Genomic DNA, 18,464 nt, shown 5'->3' with positions numbered 1-18,464 from the left:
ATGAATTTTGTAGCTCATATGGCGCCCGACGTGGGGTTCTGTTCACTCACTATTTCTTTGCTTTATAATCGAATTTCCTGGCACATTCTTTAATAATATGACTTCGTACTTAATACTTTATAGTAATCTAGGGAAAATAACTTTACAATCGCGACGAGAGAAGAAAATGGCGCCCAACGTGTATTCTGTCACACGCATGTTTCTTTTTTATTTGCGCCTATTTTATGTCTCCCCAAATAGAAATAGTTGCGTGAATGCATTTTTTATCAGCACCGAAATCAGAGTCAATACTGTTGTTTGTTGAATATGGCGCCCAACATGAGTCAGTTATAATTTTCTATTATTTTTTCTTAAATGTTGGAGTATTTTGCAGATCTGGTCAGAAATTGGCGTGGTAAATTATATGATTTTTTTTTATCGGCACCAAAATTAAAGTAATTATTGCTCGTTGAAAATGTGGGAAAACGTGGGTCTGCTGTATTTTTCTATCACAATTTTGTTAAATTTTGGAGTATTCCAAGATCTACACAAAAAAGAAAAAATATTGATGCTTTGTAAAATGCAAAGAAAATACATACGAATTTTGTACCTCATATGGCGCCCAACGTGGGGTTCCGTCCACTCACAATTTATTTGGTTTATAATGGGCAATTTCCAGGCCAATTCTTAAATAATGTGACTCCATACTTAATACTTTATAGTAATCTAGATAAAATAGTTGCGTGAATCTCAATTTCTTAAACTTTTCCAAGATATGCTAATAAAAATATAGATGCTATGCAGAAAGCAAAAAAATGGTATTATTTTTGTATGGCGCCGACATGGGTTTCCATCCACTCCACTCTACGATACCTTCCAAAAAAAAAAAAAAAAAAAAATAATAATAATAAATAAATAAATATAATGTCATTTTAAGTTGCAGTTTGTAAAAAGTAGAACCCGTTTCGTTTATTGAATTGAATGGCGCCCAACATGGTGCAACATGGTGATCTTTCCACTTCCAAAGAGTTATGCCACAATGTCAACTTGTGCTTAACCACTGATGCTGTTTATCAAATTAACTTTCTGGGGAATTTAGCACTTTTATTTATAGCAGCAATTCAAATCAAAATGCTTGTCTTTAGTGGCGCCCAACGTGTTTTTTTTCGCAATTTGTGCTCCAGCCGTGCCTGAGTCCAATTGTTTTCGATTTTTCTCATTTTTTCCGATATCTATACATTGATAGTATCTAGTTTACTTGGATTTTGCAAGAATACATAATAGTCGCTTTAAAAGTTGAAGTGGCGCCCAAGCTGCGACTGGGGGTAACTTTAATTTTTGCTGAAATGTGAAAATATTGTTGGGTTGAATCTTAATATCTTCTTCACACAGAAATATAAAATCCAATAAAATAGTGAAAATGGCGCCCAACATGAGTTCTGTTACGTTTTATCAGGGATGAATTAGGTTTTACATCTAATCAGCCTGGCTGAATGGGATTTTCCATAGGAAAAGGTTTAGATAATGTATCACTTTCATTTATAGCTAAAAATCAAGCCAAAATACTTGCTTCTGGTGGCGCCCAACGTGTTTTTTTTACAGCCGTGTATGAGTCTCGTTCCGTTGTCCGTTTTGCGGATTATGTCCAGTATTTATACATAAAAACGAGATTATAGTTGGGATTTTTCAAGAATAAACAGTATTCGCTTTACAAGTTGAAATGGCGCCCAAGCTGGGACTGGATATAACTTTTATTTTTGTCGAAATGAGGAAATATTCTTGAGGTATTATTTCATATCTCGTTTGCCCAGTGATAGAAATCCCGTAAAATAATGTAAGTGGCGCCCAACGTGAACTCTGATGTTTGTAACGTTTCATCAGGGATGAATTAGTTTTTTTTTTCATAGGAAAACTTTAATGGGGTTTTCCACAGAAATATGTCTAGGGAATGTATCACTTTAATTTAAAAACAACAATAAAAGGGATAAAGCCTGACCATTTTGCAACAACAAAATACTACGGTTTCCCGAACAAACAAGCCACACTGTTCTATTTTTAAAATTTAAATTAAAGTGCTTGCTTTTAGTGGCGCCCAACGTGTGTTTTTTGCAATTTGTGCTCTAGCCGTGCATGAGTCAGATTGTTGTCGATTTAGCGGATTATGCCCAATATCTATCCATAGAAAGTAAACTGGAGTTGGGATTTGGCAAGTATAAATGGTGGTTTTTTTTAGAAGTTAAAGTGGCGCCCAAGCTGGAACTGGGTATTGGACTTGTTGGAATGTGGAAATATTGTTGGATTATTATTCAATATTTCCATTGCACAGTGAGAAAAATCCAGTTGAGTAGAAAAATTGGCGCCCAACATGAACTGCGATGTGTTCGGTTGTTCATAGGAAAATGTCCAGGGAATATATCACTTTCGTGCTTTATGTGGCGCCCAACGTAATTTTTCGCAGTTTGTGCTCCAGCCGTTTATGAGTCTCGTTGTTGTCCATTTTGCGGATATTGTCGAATATCTATCCATAAAAACAAGACTAGAGTTAGGATCTTTCAAAAATAAACAGTATTCGCTTTACAAGTTGAAATGGCGCCCAAGCTGGGACTGGATGTAACTTTTATTTTTGTCGAAATGTGAAAATATTTTTGGATTATTCTTTCATATCTCCTTTGCTCAGTGATAGAAATCCAGTAAAATAATGTAAATGGCCCCCAAAGTGAACTCTGATGTTTGCGAGTATAATGTAGTAAAAGTGGCGCCCAACATGAACTGTGATGTGTTAGGTTGTCCATAGGAAAATGTCTTTTCAGTCTGGCCGAATGGGGGTTTCCATGGGAAAATGTCTAGGGAATATATCATTTTCGTGCTTTAAGTGGCGCCCAACGTATTTTTTCGCAGTTTGTGCTCCAGGCGTGCATGAGTCTCATTGTTCTCGATTTTTTGAATTATGTTCATTATCCATTCATTGGAGTAAACTAGAGTTTGAATTTTTAAAATATAAAAAAGTATTAACTTTACAAGTTGAAGTGGCGTCCACGCTGGGATTGGATGCGTATTATTTTTTTCTGAACTTTGGAAATATTGTTGGGTTATTATTTAATATTTCCTTCACACAGTGTTAGACATCAAATAGAATAGTGAGAGTGGCGCCCAATTTGCCCTCATGTGAGCATAACTTTTCATCAGGAACGAATTAGGATTTAAATAGGAAATATTCAATTCAGTCCCGGCCCAATGGTGTTTTTCCTAAATAGGTTTCCTTTGGCCTTTTCCATAGGAAAACCTTATATTCCTGGCCTGGCTGAATGGCGGTTTCCATAGCGCAAACTTCATCTAACCCGTTTTTAATGGAGGAAAAGTTCATAATAAGATATGTCTATTCATCCAGAATTCTGGACTTCCATTTGGAAATTTTCAATTTTCCCAGGGAAAACTTAAATTCATTTTAACCAATTTTTTGTCTGAAAAAATTGATTGGCTCTCCCGTTGTTGTCATTTGGTTTTGTGCATTTGCCCGGATCATTGCTCCTGCACAACAACAAAACAATTCTTTCGCTTCACTGATGATATTAAGGACCATTGCCTCCTACGTAGCGGCGTGTAATCAGTGGGACCCCACTGAACCCATGTGCATTCATACTCAGCAAATGACTCAGAGGCTGAAAAGATAGGCTGTAGTTTTTCACATGAGCAAATCTCGTTGGGAACAATAGAGAGAGATACAGTCATATCTGTCAGTCCGTCTGTCCGTCGGTCTGTCCACATCCATTACAGCATTGTTGTTGTGACCAGAAGTTGTGCTCAGTCCATGTTTTTTGTGTGTGTATTTTTTTTTGTTTTTGGAGGGAGTTCGTTTTGGCGCCTGACTCCCGCTCCACGGGATTTTGCTGTTTTTCGGTTGTTCGTTTGATAACCTCCAGTCTGGGATCAACTGGCAGACGACCGGCCGACAGACAGACAAACAGACACGAAGGAACATTTGTTGCCAACATGTGTCAGTTGGCATTACTACATGTATGGTTTTGTTTGTCTTCTGCTCCCAACATGGCTATGTGGATGTTGTGTCGTTGTTGTTTGAGGCCAGTCGGCCAACCAGCCATGTGTGTTGTTCGTTGCAATTTTGGTGATGACTAGCCACACTATCTCAACAACATGCAATGAACCAACCCATCTCCAGTTGAGGCTTCAGGTAACCCACAAAACGATTTGAGGAGAAAAATTAAAATTAAGCTTTAAAATAATTTAAAGAATTTTGTTGAATCAATGTTTGAAGAGGTTTGTAGTAGGTTTGATGTGGTATAAGGGACCCAAATGGACATATCAGAAATCTGGGACTACATGAAACCCATGTCTCGGCTAAGACCCCGGTCTGGGAAACAAATCTGGGAAAATTCAAACCCATACCTCGGACAAAACCCTTGTCTGAGGTGGATTGAACAAAGGTATTCAAATTGAAAAAAAATTGAAAAAAGGTATTCAAATCGTTTTAGTTTCTGCGGTTGTATCAATGTTTGAAGAGATTTGTAGAAGGTTTTTGTAGGTTTGATAAGGTATAGAGGACCCAAATTATCATAGCACAAATCCAGAGCTCCTCAAAACCAAGATTTCAGACAAAAGCCCGTTCTGAGGCGGGGGCTTGACAGCAATTTGTATGAAGCTATCTTCCTTGGAGTATCTTCCAATATTTCTCACGGATTTTTTATCTCTTCTACTTTATGTTTTCAGTCTCGAACTTCAAGCGGAATCAAATTTTTCTTGACCATTTTCAAATAAATTTGCTAAATAAATTGTAAAAAAGCTTTAAATCCATTTCAGGTTGGATCAATGTTTGATGAGGTTTATAGTTGGTTTGATATATCATAAAGTTATACCACAAATCCAGGGCTTCCCAAAGCCAAGATCACAGATAAAAACCCCGGTCTGAGGAGAAGGAGGTTTGATACCAAATTGTATGAAGTTGGAACAATGTTTGAAGAGGTTTGAAATAGGTTTGATAAAATATGAGGAAGCCAATAAGTCTTACTACTAAATCAACATCTGTGACGTAGCACCAGTCAGAGGAGGAGGTTGAGAGAGATTTTTTTTCTCAGACATTTTCCACGGATTTATAATTTCAGTTTCGAACATCGTGCGGAATCAAATTGAAAATATTAAATTGAAAAAAGCTTTAAAATCATTATTGGTTTTGCGGTTGGATCAATGTTTGAAGAGGTTTGTAATAGGTTTGAAATGGCATTAGCGAGTCAAAAGTCATACCATGAATACAGGCCTCCTTAAAACCGGACTAAAAAGGAAGGAAGTTAGTTTTCGGTTGGGTCAATGTTTGAAGAGGTTTACAATAGGTTCGATATGGTAAAATGGAGCTAATTGTCATACCACAAATTCAGGGCGAGGAGGAGGAGGTTTGACACCAATTTGTATGAAGTTGGATAATTGTTTGAAGAGGAGGTTTGACAGAAATTTGTACGAAGTTATCTTTCGATTTTTTTTCAGACACTTTTCGTGGATTTATTATTCCTTCGAATTTATGATTTCAGTTTCAAACTTCGTGCGGAATCAAATTCTTCATTGGAAATATTAAATTAAAAAAAAAAAGCTTTAAAATCGTTTTCGGTTTTGCGGTTGAATCAATGTTTGAAGAGGTTTGTAATAGGTTTGATAAGGTATAGATGGCCTATAGCACAAATCCAGGGCTCCTCAGAACCTAGATCAAAACCTAGATCAAAACCCCCGGTCTGAGAAGGAAGTTCGATTTCGGTCTCGGTTGGATCAATGTTTGAAGAGGTTTGTAGTAGGTATGATATGGTATAAGGGGGCCAAAAGATCATATCACAAATCCATGGCTCTTCAAACCCAAGCTCTGATACCAAACCCCGGTCTGAGGTGGAAGTTTGACAACAATTTGTATGAAGCTCTATTCTTTCGAGTTTTCTCAGACATTTTTGGTTTTCATTTTAAATGATTTTAAAAACAATTGCTGAATAAAAAGAGAGAAAGAGACCTTAAATCGTTTTTCCTTTTTGGGTTGGATCAATGTTTGAAGAGGTTCGCAGTAGGTTTGATGTGGAATAAGAGAACCAATAGGTCATACGACAAATCCAGGGCTTCTCAAAACCAAGATCTCAAAAAAGCCCGGTCTGAGAAGGAAGTTCGATTTCGGTCTCGGTTGGATCAATGTTTGAAGAAGTTTACTGTAGGTTTGATAGGGTATAAAAGAGCCAATATGTCATACCACAAATCCAGAGCCACTCAAAACCAAGATATCAGAGAAAAGTCCGGTCTTAGGAGGAGGTTTGACAGCAATTTGTATGAAGCTATCTTCTTTCGAGTTTCCTCAGACATTTCAATGAATTTCGCATTCCTTCCAAATGTTTTCTCTTTAAAACTTTAAACTGAAAAAAATCGTAATTGAATATTTTCAAAATGAATTTGTTGGATCATTGTTTGAAGAGGTTTGATAAGGTATAGGGCTCCTCAAATTCAACATCTCATACAAAACCCCGGTTGGATCAATGTTTGATGAGGTTTGTAGTAGTTGTTTGAAGTTATCTTCTTTCAGACATTTCGCAATTTCAATTTATGCTTTCCGTTTCGAACTTCAAGCGAAAACAAACTTTTCTTTGAATATTTGCTGAATAAAAAGAGAGAAAGAGGCTTTAAATCGTTTTTCCTTTTTGGGTTCGATCAATGTTTGAAGAGGTTCGCAGTAGGTTTGATAAGGTATAGATGACTCAAATGGATATACCACAAATCTAGGGCTCCTCAAATCCAAGATCTCAGAAAAAACTCGGTCTGAGAAGGAAGTTCGATCTCAGACTCGGTTGGATCAATGTTTGAAGAGGTTTGCTGTAGGTTTGATCGAGAATAAGAGATCCAATATGCCATACCACAAATCCAGGGTCACTCAAAGCCAAGATATCAGAGAAAAGTCCGGTCTTAGGAGGAGGTTTGACCGCAACTTGTATGAAACGAACTTCTTTCGAGTTTTCTCAGACATTTCGAATGGATTTCCTATTCCTTCAATTTTATGCTTTCAGTGTGGAATTAATTTGTTGGATCAATGTTTGAAGAGGTTTGTAGCAGGTTTGATAAGCAGACAGCAAAACCGCGGTCTGAGGAGGAGGAGGCTTGACAGCAGTTTTTATGAAGTTATCTTTCGAGTTTCGTTTCGTATTTCTTTAAATTTATGATTTTAGTTTCGAACTTCAAGCGAAATTAAATTCTTCATTGGACATCGTCGAAAAGAATTTGTTAAATTAATTGAATCGAACTCTAAAATCGTTTTTCGTTTTCGAGTGTATCAATGTTTGAAGAGGTTTGAAGTAGATTTGATATGGTATAAAGAAGTCAATAGGTCATACCACAAATCCAGGGCCACTCAAAACCAAGATCTCAGGCAAAACCCGGTCGGAGGTGGATGTTTCACAGCAATGTCAGACAAAACCTCGGTCTGAGGAGGAAGTTTGACAACAATTTGTATGAGGTTATCCTGTTTCGAGTTTTTTCAGACACTTGGCATGGATATCGTATCCCTTCAAATCTATGATTTCGGATTCGAACTCCAACTGATTGATTTATTGAACATTTTAAAGACAATTTTGGTTTTCCGTTGGATCAATGTTTGAAGAGGTTTGATAAGGTTTGAGGTCATGCCACAAATTCAGGGCCAGTCAAAACCAAGATCTCAGACAAAACCCCGGTTTGAGAAGGAGGTTTGACTGCAATTTGTATGAAATTAACTTCTTTCGACTTTTCTCAGACATTTCGCATGGATTTCGTATTTCTTCAAATCTATGTTTTTACTTTCAAACTTCAATTTGAATAAAATTCTTTACTGGGTGGTGAGTGAAATGACTCCATTATTTACTGTCTCCCATTGTGTTTTGTCGCGGCAATGTGAAGTGGGATGGGAGGAATGGAGGGGTCCTTTGAACTTGTAAAGTAAATAATGTTTGTTAGGTGTCATGTTTGTTTTGTCTGCCATGTTTACCGAAAAAGGCGAAATGTTAATTTGATTTAATTTGATGTGGATGGCAAGACACCTCTAACTTAGACCGGCTAAATTGAAGATTTCCCATGGGAAACCTAAATCTGACTGGATGAATTAAAATTTTCCTTTTGAGAAAAAAAAAAAAAACAATTGAATTGCAATTCAGCCGGAATGAATAGGGACTTCCCTGTTTAGATCTATATTTTCCTAGAAGCTCTCCCTTGAAACTTTTCTATTCCGCGCGACTGGAACTTTTCTGCAAAAGAGATTTCCATAGAATTTTTTTTTTTTTTTTTTAATTTTAAGTTCAAATTTTTTTTCTTTGTCTCAAACATTTCCGTCTTAGCTTCTAACTTTTTTTCTGAAAAGATATTTCCATGGAAAAAATAATATTTTTCTTTATTAAATTTTGAGTTGAAATATTTCAACATTTCTGTCTTCGCTTCAAACTTTTTCGTAATTCAATCAAGTACTCAAGTATGTCATTTTCTATTTCTTCTCCTTTTTTCTTGCAGATAATTTGCTCGATTCTTGTCTCCATTTTTATCAGTCAATTAAGCGGCAGCAACAGCAGCAGCAGGTATGTATCTCCTACTCTTCTATCGTTCCATAATTAAATTCCGTTAAAAATGCCAAAACGACAAAAAAAAAAAAATCGAACATGACATTAACAGTCAATTTGGTAAATGTCAATCATTGTTGGGTGCTAGTGGTGGCTGGGGCTTCCGAAGCTACCAACCAATCAACCACCCAGCCACCAGAGATAACAACGACTCCAAGCCAACGACCCAAAACAATAAAGTAATTAACATTTTCCGAAAATTCCAAATAGCAGATCGATCTGAACAAAGTGAGGCATATCAAAGAATGACATTGTGGAGCCAATAGCTAGTCATATCTCAGCGAGTGTAGGGGGAGCAAGCGAGCGACAGTCAGGCCATAAGGCAGACATCAAAAGATAAAATTGTTGCCATAAATAAATAGATTTTCCATTCAAAAAACAGGGCAGCATCAATGTCAATTTGCGATTTAAATTTCACTCCCTCCCTCCCCCATCCTTTACTCATTTTCCAAGAAGCTTGCTTCTGCCAAACATTGGTGGCCATGTGTCTGTATGACGAAGAAGACGAAAGAAATGGACGAAAGACACATTCTCATGGCAAAAATATGCCAAAGACCTTTTAAGTTGAATGTTACCAGCTCCAGGCAGAGAGCAGGCATGAATCATCATGATGATGGGGGTGTAGGGGGGAGGGCATGAAAGCACTCCTGATGTTGTTGTTGTGTTACTCACATGACTGCATATGTGGGCCATAAAATGTCATTTGCTTTTTTAAGGAAGTGAAATAAAAGGTTTTGTGCTGCGAGAGGTTCTTAACCCCTTAAAAGTGCCGAGGGTCTAAAATTTAAAAGGCCGTGGTGAATGGCAGATTTCCTATGGAAACCCCCAATCAGCCGGGGCTGAATGGCACATTTCCTATGGAAACCCCCATTCAGCCGGGGCTGAATCGCAGATTTCCAATGGGGAAATTCTCTATTCTGCCTGTGCTGAATGGCAGATTTCATATGGAAACCCCAATTCAGCCGGGCTGAATGGCAGATTTCCTATGGAAACCCCCATTCAGCCGGGCTGAATGACAGATTTCCTATGGAAACCTCCCTTCAGCCGGGCTGAATGGCAGATTTCCTATGGAAACCCCCATTCAGGCGGGGCTGAATGGCAGATTTCCTATGGAAACCCCCATTCAGCCGGGTTGAATGGCAGATTTCAGCCGGGGCAGAATGACAGATTTCCTAAGGAAACCCCCATTCAGCCGGTCTGAATGGCAGATTTCCTATGGAAACCCCCATTCAACCTGGCTGAATGGCAGATATCCTATGGAAACAACCATTCAACCTGGCTGAATGGTAGATTTCCTATGGAAACCCCCATTCAGCCGGGCTGAATGGCAGAATTCCTATGGAAACCCCCATTTAGCCAGGCTGAATGGCAGATTTCCTATGGAAACCTCCCTTCAGCCGGGCTGAATGGTAGATTTCCTATGGAAACCTCCATTCAGCCGGGCTGAATGGTAGATTTCCTATGGAAACCTCCCTTCAGCCGGGCTGAATGGTAGATTTCCTACGGAAACCCCCATTTAGCAGGGTCTGAATGGCAGTTTTCCTACGGAAACCCCCATTTAGCCAGGCTGAATAGCAGATTCCCTATGAAAATTCTAGATTTCCTATGGAAACCCCCATTCAGCCTGGGCTGAATAGCAGATTTCCTCTGGGGAAGACCTCTTTTCAGCCTGGGCTGAATATAAGTTTTCCTCTGGGGAAGACCTCTATTCAGCCTGGGCTGAATTGAAATTTTCCTCTGGGGAAGACCTCTATTCAGCCTGGGCTGAATAGAAATTTTCCTCTGGGGAAGACCTCTATTCAGCCTGGGCTGAATAGAAGTTTTCCGCTGGGGAAAACCTCTATTCAGCCTGGGCTGAATGGCAGTTTTCCGCTGGGGTAAACCTCTATTCAGCCTGGGCTGAATGGCAGTTTTCCGCTGGGGTAAACCTCTATTCAGCCTGGGATGAATAGCAGTTTTCCTATGGGGAAAACCTCTATTCAGCCCAGGCTGAATAGCAGTATTCCTCTGGGGAAGACCTCTATTCAGCCCAAGCTGAATAGCAGTTTACCTATGGGGAAACCTCTATTCAGCCTGGGCTGAATAGCAGTTTTCCTTTGGGGAAGACCTCTATTCAGCCCAGGCTGAATGACAGTTTTCCTCTGGGGAAGACCTCTATTCTGCCTGGGCTGAATAGCAGTTTTCCTCTGGGGAAGACCTCTATTCGGCCGGGGCTGAAAAGCTGATTTCCTGGGAGGAAAACTTCTTTTTAGCTGCATTTCAAAGACATTTTCCTTTGGAAAATCTCGCTGACATTCTGCTTAGATGACATTCCGATTTTTTAAAGAAAAATCCTCAGATTCCTATCACCACCTTTCAAATAGCTTTGAAAACATTTCAAAATCGAAGCAAAAAAATCGCGACAAGTGACAGTGGTGTTGAATGAAAAACAATGGCCGAACAATCATAGATTCGGAAAAAATAAATAATTTTTGCCGCTATTTGCCGGCAAGCTTGATTCCATTTCATCACCTCTATTCGCTAATGAATGCCACAACTGCCACAACTCGCTCCTGCAACAATGTTGTTGCAAATGTGTGATAAGTTTCGCTATTTGGGGTAGATTTTTTTTTGTTCCACCTCTTTTGCCATTGTCATTCAATCCAATTGTTTGGCTGTCGGCCGATGATGATTCGGGCGTTTATTCGCCTGACTGACTGATCTGATGGCTGCAGCTCTTCGGTATCTTCTATTTCATTTTCTTTCGAATCGATTGTGTGTCACATAACGCAATCGTGCCGAGCTTTGAGACCGGTGAGCGAGTTTTGATGAATTGCAAAGACAACGACAACAACATTTGGCAAAAGACCAGCTAACTGGCGGACGAGTAAGCCATCGGGCTGAGCTAGATGATTATAAGCCTGGCCATTTGTGTAAAATAGAAAAAAAAAAAACGACAACTGCTGGCTGATCACCGTCATCATCGGCAACATCATCTCGATCTTCCAGTTGTTCCAGTTTGAGTTGAGCAGCGTTTTTTTTTTCTTCTTCTTTTCAACATCTCCTTTCTCTACGTGTGGTGGGGAGTGAATTATGGAAATACAGGCCATTACGGATAATTGCAATCCACTCAAGTCCCTTCCATTGGCGATTTCCCATCTCCCAGAGACAAACCTAGAATGAGTTACTTTTTCCCGGTGAAAAAAAGGAACTTTGCAATTATCAAGAACCCACTGTAGCCATGTTTCGTTAGCCCCCATTCCTTGTCGTTTTTTTCCGCTAATTTTGTGCAAACTTGCAACCGCAACCATGAAAGTTGTATAACAAGCTATTATCCGTCGATTTTTTTTCTGCTAGCTGCTGATCCACTACTCTGCTCCGCTTAAATGAGAAGGCCCAGTTGCACTTCTTCAGCCATGATCAACTTCAGTTTTTTTTTTCGCCTAGCGTGCAACACGATGATCAATGGTTTGTTGGCGTTACGTTGTTTTTTTTTTTTCTCCACTTCTATCTAGCTCTCCAGCTGCGGCTGCCGCTTTCCTCTGAAAGCCTGCCATGGTGCTGTTAGGTTTTATTAATGCCAATGTTAAACCGTTATCCAGAGGAAATAATATGTGGATCAGCAGACGGTTGGCTGACTAGCATCGAGGGATTGTTTCGAGATGTAAAATGAAATTTAAAAGAAATTGCTTATCAGCGTTTAAGCCAACGAGACATTGACCTTTAAACTTGGCAAACAAAAAAAAAAAAAAAAAAGAGAATTTTAAAGAGATTTTGGCATTGGCAGTAGGAAAATCAAAGAAGCTGATTGGTGTCAAACCACAAGTATTGGCGGGATTACAGACCGCAAGGAAATGCAAGATTATATTTTTTTCCGGCTGGGAAAACTTGGGGTTTCGGATTGGATGAAAATAGGTTTTTTAGAAACAAGTTAAAAAGCAGTAAGATCGGCCGGGCCGAACTTTGAATACCCTCCACCATTTGGAAAAAAATTTTGAAAATTTTCAAAAAATTATCCCTAATTTTTATAAATTATCCACATTTTGTGGATAATTTTTACTAATTATCCACATATCGTGGATAATTTTTATAAATTATCCACACTTCGTGGATAATTTTCACTAATTATCCACATATCGTGGATGATTTTCAAAAATTATCCTCACTTCGTGGATAATTTTTACTAATTATCCACATATTGTGGATAATTTTTATAAATTATCCCCACTCCGTGGATAATTTTTACTAGTTATCCACATATCGTGAATATTTTTTTATAAATTATCCACAATTCGTGGATAATTTTTATAAATTATCCACGTATCGTTGATAATTTTTATAAATTATCCACACTTCGTGGATAATTTTTACTAATTATCCACATATCGTTGATAATTTTATTATCCATCGTGGATAATTTTTGTAAAATATCCACACTTTGTGGATAATTTTTATAAATTATCCACACTTTGTGGATAATTTTTATAAATTATCCACACTTCGTGGATAATTTTTACTAATTATCCACATATCGTGGATAATTTTTATAAATTATCCACACTTCGTGGATAATTTTTATAAATTATCCACACTTCGTGGATAATTTTTACTAATTATCCACATATCGTGGATAATTTTTATAAATTATCCACATATCTCGGATAATTTCTATAAAATATCCACAATTTTTATAAATTATCCACTCTTCGTGGATAATTTTTATAAATTATCCCCACTCCGTGGATAATTTTTACTAATTATCCACACTTCGTGGATAATTTTACTATCCACATATCGTGGATAATTTTATTATCCACACTTTGTTGATAATTTTTACTAATTATCCACATATCGTGGATAATTTTTATTAAATATCCACACTTCGTGGATAATGTTTACTAATTATTCACTTATCGTGGATAATTTTTATAAATTATACACACTTCGTGGATTTTTTTACTAATTATCCACATATCGTGGATAATTTTTATAAATTATCCACACTTCGTGGATAATTTTTATAAATTATCCGCACTTCGTGGATAATTTTTGCTAATTATCAACATTTCGTGGACAATTTTTATAAATTATCCACACTTTGTGGATAATTTTTATAAATTATCCACACTTCGTGGATAATTTTTACTAATTATCCACATATCGTGGATAATTTTTATAAATTATCCACACTTCGTGGATCATTTTTACTAATTATCCACATATCGTGGATAATTTTTATAAATTATCCACACTTCGTGGATAATTTTTATAAATTATCCGCACTTATAATTTTTATAAATTATCCACACTTCGTGGATGATTTTTAGTAAATATCCACAATTTTTGTCAACACTTCGTGGATAATTTTTAGTAAATATCCACACTTCGTGAATAATTTTTATAAATTATCCACACTTCGTGGATAATTTTTACTAATTATCCACATATCGTAGATAATTTTTACTAATTATCCACATATCGTGGATAATTTTTATTAATTATCCACAATCTTTACTGATTATTCCCATATCGTTTATAATTATTATAAATTATCCACATTTCGTGGATAAGTTTTATAATTTATCCATCCTTCGTGGATAATTTTTGCAAATTATCCACACTTCATGGATAGTTTTTATATATTACCCACAATTTATACCAATTATCCACATATAGTTCATAATTTGTATTAACTATCCAGAAAGTTATTCTTATTCTCCTAATAATTTGTTATGCATTTATAAATCTCTCTCTCTCTCTCGCTCCCTCTCTCCTATTTAAAAACTCTACATATTCCGTTACTTCAAACTAATACAAGAAAACAGAAGGAAATCTGGATCACTTAGAGAGAGAGAGAGAGAGAGGGAGAGAGAGAGAGTCAATTTCCTTTTAGCTTTTGCCACCACCAGCGGTGGGTTACTCTTCGTCATCCGCAGTTACATCCGCTTGTTGAGATTTATAGTACCAGTTTCTAGATATCAGCTAGTTTTGTTTTTTTTTGCCTTAGATTCTCAATAATTTTATGTTGTTGTTGTTATCGTCTTCTTCTTCTTCTTCTTTCCATATTTTTGCTGATTTGCATTTCGCAAACCATTTCGTTGACCATGAAGACAAAGAAGCAGCAGAGGAGCCACAATTATTATATAGTTGTTGATCTCTTCCAAAGACGCCTGGTAGTCGTGTGCCATCATCGCCACCAGAACCAACACCATCATTGCCCTCACCTCCATCATTATTAAGATGAGATGTTGCAACGTGCCACAGATTCTTGATGTCAATTTACAATTGAGATCAGTAACAACAGCAACTTCAGTTGCTGCAATAATTTAATGCTGCAACACCCGTCACCGCCAACAAGTCGGCTCGGGATGCACCAGCTGGATGAGGATTACGATCAACAATTTAGCGGAATTTCTAGTTGATGACATGGTAGGAGATGAAGAGGAAAACGACAAATATTTCAAGAGCTGTCGTAATTTGCATTGACACTTTAGAGATGAAGATGATGATGATGATGATCTGCTCTAGAGCGAAGACGCATCAAGTCAATGGATTTGAGGCTAAACCAGAAGATCTCATGCCATACGAGTATACACGCGCACAACATTGTTTCTCATTTGCCATTTAAAGATGCGCATGCGCAAGGTGGCAGCGTGTAAATGGGTGCGTGCGACTAGGAGTTTTCTTGCCATTTTCGAATTGATTACCAAATTCAATTTGAAGATGTGTTTAATTGAATTATATTCGAATGCAGACAGAGTCTCGTCATTATTGCCATTTTAGGTGCATATTAATGTTGGGGGGAGGGGGGGATAAATAGAAAAATATTCAATCGAGAAAATCTTGTTGGAATGGAGGAAAAATGGGAACCAGTAACATGAGCAGAGTCGTTTACATAAAGAGGATATTTTTTTTTATACCCTCCACTATAGTATGGAGGGTATATTAAGTTTGTCATTCCGTTTGTAACACCTCGAAATATACATTTCAGACCCAACAAAATATATATATTCTTGATCAGCATAAAATTCTATGTCGATTTAGCGATATCCGTCCGTCTGTGGAAATCACTTCAGCTTCCGAACGAAATGAAATAGGTTTATAAAATTTTACTCAAATGTCTATTATGTCCGCAGGACTTTTGGTATTGAAAATGGACCATGTAGGTCCACGTCTTCGTATAGCTCCCATATAACGGCACCTCTCGATATGCGGTATTTTTATGATTTTAGCGACATTATTTACCTGAATTTTTTCAAATTTGGTACCTGAATTTTTTCAAATTTGGTATTTGAAGTTCGAAATAGATACTACAGCCTATGACAGAAAATTGTGTATGCAGGTCCACGTCTTCGTAGAGTCCCCATATAACGGTACCTCCCGATATTCGGTATTTTGATGATTTTTGCGAATTTATTCACCGGATTTGTTTTAAATTTGGTATTTAAAGTTCGTAATGGATACTACAGCCTATGACAGAAAATTGTCTGTACAGGTCCAGGTCTTCGTATAGGCCCCATATTTCAGTACCTCCCTATATTCGGTATTTTGATGATTTTAGCCACATTATTAACCGGAATTGTTTCAAATTTGGTATTTGAAGTTCGAAATGGATACTACAGCCTAAAGCAGAAAATTGTCCATGTAGATCCACGTCTTCGTATAGCCCTCATATAAAGGTACCTCCCAATATTCGGTATTTTGATGATTTTAGCAACATTATTCATCGGAATCGTTTTAATTTTGGTATTTGAAGTTCGTAATGGATGCTACAGCCTGTGACAGAAAAGTTGTCTATGCTGGTCCAGGTCTTCGCACAGCTCCGATATAACGGTATCTCCCTATGTACGGTATTTTAATGATTTTGGCTACATTTTACCGTAGCTAAAATTTTACCGTTTATTTCAAGTTCCGAATTCGAATTTGGTAATGACTTATGACAAACAATGCCCGTGTGGGTCCACTTCGTATAGACCCCAATATAACGGCTATATTCGGTATTTTTGAGATGTTAGCAGATTTTTTTTAAGGATTTTATTTTCAAATTCGTTCCAAATGGTGAAGGGTATTCAAAGTTCGGCCCTGCCGAACTTACTGCTTTTTTAATTTTTTTTTCTAGAATAGTTTTTTTTTTCCAGGATTTCCAAGAATAATTTAAAGTTTTATATCCTGCTCGGAATTCATGGATCTTTAAAAAAATATATATATTTAAATATTCTAAATAATTATTAACAATCATTGTCTTCCCAACCTCTCTTTTTAATTTTTTTTCTACAATATTTTTTTTCTTGGATTTCCAAGAATAATTTAAAGTTATATATCCTGCTCGGAATTCGTGGATCTTTAAAAAAATATATATTTAAATATTCTTCCCAACCTCTTCCACATTTTTCCCAATAACTTATCCACCTCAGGAAACCCGTTTTTCCACAACTTTTTAAAATGTCTTACTTTTATTCTCAAATTACCCATTTCCCATGGAGACAAATTTTTTTCCGCTGCCTCCAAAGCGGTATCTCAGCGATTATTACTCAACACAATGGGCCTATCATAGAGAACATATCCGCCACAAAAAAAAAAAAAAAAAAGTTATCACTAAATTCTATAGTTAATGGCGATGCTGGCGATGGAGGACCATCCGCAAGTCAATGGATTCAATGGAAATGCATTCAAGTCGTTGGGCCAACAAAAGGAATGAACTATTAAAAGCTACAACAATAACAAAAAAAAAACATTTATGTGACAATTAAAAAATAAATGATATCGAAGTTATGAGCAGCGATAGAGGGGTAGGGGGAGAACATAATTGGAATTGGAATTCCATACAAACAATCTGACAGCTACTCGAGTCAAGTCAATATCATTTATCATTATTTGAAAATAAAATTTGAAAAATTCTAAAACAAAAATCATGTTCGCAATGGGCGAGGTATGTATGAATGAATGTGGTAGGGCTGAGGATGTTAATTGGAGATATGAATTGTTGAGAGAATTTTCGTGGCAGAAGAAACTATTTAGAGTGCATTCGGGAAAGTTTGAAAGGTCTAAGGAATTGAGGAATTGAGGGTCTCAGATGTTTAAATAATTTAAACGAAATATTTTACTTTGCAGAACCTGCAATGAAAGAATTTCCTTTGTTCATCTTAGATTTGGAAGAAAATTCTCACCTCTCTTCATGGGAATTTATAGCTCAATAATTTCAATTCTAAAATTATTGGTTCCATATTTATGCCCCCCACCACCCCCTTTGATACCTTTGTGCATCATTCCAAGAAAAGTATTGAATTTTTTTCAATATTTATGCCCTACACCACAAGGTGGTCAGGGTATGATGTCTTTGTGCATTTGTTTGTAACAGGCAAAAGGAAACGAGATACACCCATAGTTTTTTTTGATGATCTGCATAGAATCACATTCTGAGTCGATTTATGCATGTACGTCCGTTCGTTCGTCTGTCCATGTATTTTTGTAAACAAAGTACAGTTCGCATTTATTGCCCGATCCAGATGAAATTTTGCACAGATCATTTGTTTGGCCCAGAGACGAACCCTATTGAAATTGGGGATAATCGGTCAAAATTTAGATATTGCTCCCACATATATCTTCGTCCGATTTGCCTTTTATGGTTCGTCAAACGTGTAATATCAGTCCGAATAGTATGGAATTTTGTACATACAATCAAATTAGGCCTGAAAATAAGTATGCCAAATTTGATCGAAATCGGTTCAGATTTGGATATATCTATCATATATAACTTCGTCCGATTTACTTTGATTGTGTACCAAACGTCTAATATTTGCCCAAATGGGATGAAATTTGGCACTTACGCCCAAATTGAGTATAGAAGCTAGTATGTCAAATTTGATCGAAATCGGTTCAGATACAGCTATAGCT

At 37.0% G+C, this 18,464-nt stretch overlaps 1 protein-coding gene across 1 annotated transcript in view; it reads left to right on the top strand.

The window, feature by feature from the left end:
- The window catches only part of LOC101887596 (protein singed), a 120,082-nt gene that overhangs the window by 23,273 nt on the left and 78,345 nt on the right, over positions 1-18,464 (top strand). The window contains exon 2 of the mRNA XM_059121869.1: positions 8,485-8,549. The gene's annotated coding sequence lies outside the window, so the exon portion shown is untranslated. The remainder of the gene's footprint in view (positions 1-8,484; positions 8,550-18,464) is intronic.

The sequence above is a fragment of the Musca domestica genome, unplaced genomic scaffold, assembly GCF_030504385.1.
Source record: "Musca domestica strain aabys unplaced genomic scaffold, Musca_domestica.polishedcontigs.V.1.1 2, whole genome shotgun sequence".
Classification (NCBI taxonomy): Eukaryota; Metazoa; Arthropoda; class Insecta; order Diptera; family Muscidae; genus Musca; species Musca domestica.
Note: the sequence above shows the minus strand (reverse complement) of the source record. Positions and strands in the feature narration are given on the sequence as shown.